The following is a 5,847-nucleotide window of genomic DNA, read 5'->3' as shown; positions in this document are numbered from 1 at the left end:
TGTACATTCTCTTTTTTGTTTTGGAAAAATCAATAAAAAATTAAAAAAAAATAATAATTCTCCAATGCATGTGTACTGGTCAACTAGAAGATGGAGCACTGAGGGCTACAGCTCAGGGGTGAAATGCTCCTGGTTCAGACCTGATCAGCCGATCCGGTAGCGATGGAGGTGGGTGGTTTGGAGAACCGGTAGCAAAAATCCCTGCCCCCCCCCATGCCCAGCTGAGCCCCGCGATCATCAGAGGCTTTTGTTTGTTTGTTTTTAAAAGCATTTTTTCTACAACCTCTTTGGCCGAAAAAATGCTTTTAAAAGTAAAAAAATAGCCTCTGATGATCGCGCGGCTCAGCTGAGATCGTCAAAGGCTTTTAAAAGCATTTTTTTCTACAACCTCTTCGGCCAAAGAGGTTGTAGAAAAAAATCCTTTTAAAAGCCTCTGACGATCCCAGCTGAGTTGCCTGATCGGCAGAGGATTTTAAAAGAAAAAAAAGCCTCTGCTGATTAGGCAACTCATCTGGGATCGTCAGAACCTTTTGAAAGCATTTTCTTTACAACCTCTTCGCTCCCCACTCCTGGGGGAAGGATACTGCAAAATCCCCATTCCCTCCCCACTCCAGGGGAAGGATATTGCAAAATCTCCATTCCCACTCCACCGTGGGGCCAGCCAGAGGTGGTATTTGCCGGTTCTCCGAACTACTCAAAATTTCCGCTACTGGTTTTCCAGAACCTGTCAGAACCTGCTGGATTTCAGCCCTGCTTCACGGTATTGTAGGAAGTTAGCACCCACTTCTCTCCTAGAAGAATGCAATATTCTAGGAAATATTAAAAAGGCAGAATATTATATTTCCCTGGATGAGAAATGGAGAAACATGTTTTTTAGGCAGGAAACAGGCTCACTCTTAATAGCCTCCACTCTCCTCAATAGCAGATGTCCGCACTTAAGAGATAAAGAGATAGCTAGGTCTATTCATAGGCAAATGCCCTCACTCAAGATCCAACAAAGGTAGGATTAGCCCTCTACCCATGTAGCAACAGAATTCACCACATGCCACCTGGGGAGATTGCATCACCCAGCAAGGCTCAACCAAGCCTGGGACTCAGGACAACCTTCAGAGTTGCCCCTGCATGGCGCCATGGGAGTCTGACAACCAATCAGAACACAAGCTCAAATTCAAAGCCCAACAGAGGGCATAAAACCCAGGCACTCTCAGCATCTCTGCCCTTTTTCTTGCCCAAGTTCTCAAGCCATGTGATCCTGTCCACCATTAAACCATATTTATATTTACAGACCCCTCACATCCTGGACATAAACTGTTTCAACTCCTACCCTCAAAACGACGCTATAGAGCACTGCACACCAGAACAACTAGACACAAGGACAGTTTTTTCCCCAACGCCATCACTCTGCTAAACAACTAATTCCCTCAACACTGTCAAACTATTCACTAAATCTGCACTACTATTAATCTTCTTATTGTTCCCATCACCCATCTCCTTCCACTTATGACTGTATGACTGTAACCTTGTTTCTGGTATCCTTACGATTTATATTGACTGTTTCCTGATTGCTTATTTGTACCCTATGACTATCACTAAGTGTTGTACCTTATGATTCTTGACAAACGTATATTTTCTTTTATGTACACTGAGAGCGTATGCACCAAGACAAATTCCTTGCGTGTCCAATAACTTGGCCAATAAAAAATTCTATTCTATTCTATTCTATTCTATTCTATTCTATTCTATTCTATTCTATTCTATTCTATTCTATTCTATTCTATTCTACTCTACTCTACTCTAATTCTTCTCTTCTCTTCTCTTCTCTTCTCTACTCTACTCTAATTCTTCTCTACTCTACTCTACTCTACTCTACTCTACTCTACTCTAATTCTTCTCTACTCTACTCTACTCTGCTCTATTCTACTCTACTCTACTCTACTCTACTCTACTCTACTACCTCTGCTCTGCTCTGCTCTGCTCTGCTCTACTCTACTCTGCTCTACTCTACTCTACTCTACTCTACTCTACTCTACTCTACTCTACTCTAATTCTTCTCTACTCTACTCTACTCTGCTCTGCTCTGCTCTGCTCTGCTCTGCTCTATTCTACTCTACTCTACTCTACTCTACTCTACTCTACTCTACTCTACTCTACTCTACTACCTCTGCTCTGCTCTGCTCTGCTCTACTCTACTCTACTCTACTCTACTCTACTCTACTCTACTCTACTCTATTTCCAAGCAGTTTCCAGTGTCTTTCTCCCCACTTGCAACTGAACTCAGATGGACATTTCTTTCAACAGTTTCACATGCTGAAAAGAAACCAAGTTTGAGGCACGAAGCCCTGGCATCAAGAACAGCGAGAGACTGGTAATGCCACTGCTTGAATTCTGATGTGAGCAGGGGGAACTCAGTAGACTGAATATCCATGATTTGGGAAATTTAAGCTCTGTGGCTTGCCTGCATTTTTTTTTTTTTTTGGAAGGACTGGCTATAACCTTTAAATCCGATTAATTAATCAATCAATCCTCAAGTGGCAAGTGCAAAGTTTAATTGGTGGGATGGAAAATAAACACATCAAAGAGAGTTTCTAACCTGGATCTCTCCTTGATGTATTAGCTTTCTACCACAGTGCTCCCGGCTGATTTGTTCTGAATCCCAAAAGGATGTGATTAATCAGTGGAACAAAATAGCCATTATGGTGCCTAACATGGAAGCTAGCAAGACAAGCCCCCCCCCCCCCGTTTCTACCTTCTCCAAATACTCTGAAACAGTAGTAGAATTCAATTCTTTTTACTACCGGTTCTGTGGGCGTAGCTTGGTGGGTGTGGTGTGGCTTGATGGGCATGGCTTGGTGGGCATGGCAGGGGAAGGATACTGCAAAATCTCCATTCCTACCCCACTCCAGGGAAAGGATACTGCAAAATCTCCATTCCCGCCCCACTCCAGGGGAAGGATACTGCAAAATCTCCATTCTCGCCCCACTCCGGGGAAAGGATACTGCAAAATCTCCATTCCCAGGCCACTCCAGGGGAAGGATGCTGAAAGATCTCCATTCCCACCCCACTCCAGGGGAAGGATAGATAGATAGATAGATAGATAGATAGATAGATAGATAGATAGATAGGGATGGATGGATGGATGGATGGATGGATGGATGGATGGATGGTTGGATGGATGGATGATAGAGATAGACAGACAGACATTTGAGAGAGAGAAAGAAAGAAAGAGAAATAAAGGCCTTGATGAGATCCACAGAATGGAAGTAAGAAGTTTTAAAAAAACAACAACAAAAAAAACGCAATATATGGATGCTATATAGACTAGATGGGAGCATAGGAGTGGTTTGCAAAAATAGAATGGCGCGTGGAGGTGGAATAATTGACATTGGTGCAAGCTAGAGAGTGGTATGATTGAGATGAATAGATGGCACTCGTTTACCTGTCTTACTTTCCTCTAAAGGTCAAGTTACCTTCCATTTATTTTTATTTTTTTCAACCTGGAACGTGCATCCATGCAGTGGCTAACCTATTTACAGTTTTCTCCTAAAGACTTTTAGCACCTGAACAAGACAATAAGACAACTGGGAGATTTAGCTGGCCCTTATAATCATACTATGAAGGATATAAACCTGTCTATCTACTGACTTGCACTGAAGGCAATGAGATTGGTTCACTGATATGATTTCATACTTGTGCATCCTTAAAAAGTAAAGGTTCCCTTCGCACATATGTGCTAGTCGTTCCCGACTCTAGGGGGCGGTGCTCATCTCCGCTTCAAAGCCGAAGAGCCAGCACTGTCCGAAGACGTCTCTGTGGTCATGTGGCCGGCATGAATAAACGCCAAAGGCGCACGCAACGCTGTTACCTTCCCACCAAAGGTGGTCCCTATTTTTCTACTTGCATTTTTTAAGTGCTTTCGAACTGCTAGGTTGGCAGAAGCTGGGACAAGTAACGGGAGCTCACCTCGTCACGCGGCACTAGGGATTCGAACCGCTGAACTGCCGACCTTTCTATTGACAAGCTCAGTGTCTTAGCCACTGAGCCACCGGGTCCCTCCTGTGCATCCCTAACCTGTGGCTTTTAATTGAAACTGATGAGGTTAATTTACAAGAAGAGACGGCTAAGATTTATTTATTTATTTGTTGTAATGATTCACCAATTCTCCCCTCAAACATTTAAAGGTGACACATTAAGGACCATAGAATTTTGCAGTGAAATTATATAGAAGACATTCTTAGCTACAAAAATGGTGATCATCATTGTATTGATTTTAATTTGCAATCACTAAACACATACCAAGCTTGCTAATTAGGCCCCATGTCGATGATATGACTCACAATACAGCTGCAGAGATCAAGTGGGAGGTTGCCTTGGGTAAAGACTGAGTAATGCCCTGATTTGTTTTTAAAAAAATATTTTTGAAATGACATGAATAGTTTCATTGAATGCCCTTGTAGCTTTATGCTTTAATTTATTTTTTTGTCCTAGACTTCCTTTTCATTTGGACCTGAACAGTGGTGGCATTCAAATTTATTTACTACTGGTTCTGTGGGCGTGGCTTGGTGTGGCTTGGTGGGTGTGGCTTGGTGGGCATGGAAGGGGAAGGATACTGCAAAATCCCCATTCCCTCCCCACTCCAGGGGAAGGATACTGCAAAATCCCCATTCCCTCCCCACTCCAGGGGAAGGATACTGCAAAATCCCCATTCCTTCCCCTCTCCAGGAGAGCACAAATCCAGCTGTGCTATTTAGGGCCAGTTCCTTTCTCTCAGCCCTAGGAAGTAGGCAATGGCAAGCGACTGCCAAAAACGTTTGCGAAGAAAAGTGCAGGTTCATATTCCAGCAATTGTCAAGAATCAAAACTGACTTGAGTTCGATCCTAGGTAGAGATAGATATTTCTCTCTCTGGGTACACTGGGAATATATCTGCTGAACAAAACTCCGCATTGGCAACAGGAAGAGCATCCAGCCATTAAAACACTCTGCTGGCTCTATCCAGTTGCCCAGACTCCACCCTGCAAGGGATTATGGGATCGTTAAAAGAAGATGATAGATAGATGATAGATAGATAGATAGATAGATAGATAGATAGATAGATAGATAGATAGATAGATGATGATTATAGATGATAGATGATAGATGATAGATAGATAGATAGATAGATAGATAGATAGATAGATAGATAGATAGAAGATAGAAGATAGATAGATAGCTGATAGATGATAGATAGATAGATAGATAGATAGATAGATAGATAGATAGATAGATGATAGATGATGGATGGATGGATGGATGGATGGATGGATGGATGGATGGATGGATAGATAGAGAGATATAGATAGATAGGTACAGTAGATAGATAGATAGATAGATAGATAGATAGATAGATAGATGATGATTATAGATGATAGATGATAGATGATAGATGATAGATGATGGATGGATAGATAGATAGATAGATAGATAGATAGATAGATAGATAGATAGAAGATAGAAGATAGATAGATAGCTGATAGATGATAGATAGATAGATAGATAGATAGATAGATAGATAGATAGATAGATAGATAGATAGATGATGGATGGATGGATGGATAGATAGATAGATAGATAGATAGATAGATAGATAGATAGATAGTGCTATATTTGGGTAGAAGAAAAAGCTTTTGCTGTTATAAGAAGTAGGTTTTCTTGGGGAGAACTGCTGGATTTGCAAAAGTCTTGCATCTTTCCTGTTGCCAGACAGCTCATGAAGTTGTGACTAGCTCTGTGACTGGATCTCATGCTCTTCCTCTGAATCCTGCCTGATTCAGAAGTCTAATGGGTAGAAGCTGGGCTTGTGATTTTGATG

Source organism: Pituophis catenifer, unplaced genomic scaffold (genome assembly GCF_029215685.1).
Source record: "Pituophis catenifer annectens isolate HBS135680 unplaced genomic scaffold, rPitCat1.0.hap2 SCAF_8, whole genome shotgun sequence".
NCBI lineage: Eukaryota > Metazoa > Chordata > Lepidosauria > Squamata > Colubridae > Pituophis > Pituophis catenifer.
This window is presented reverse-complemented; position numbering follows the sequence as displayed.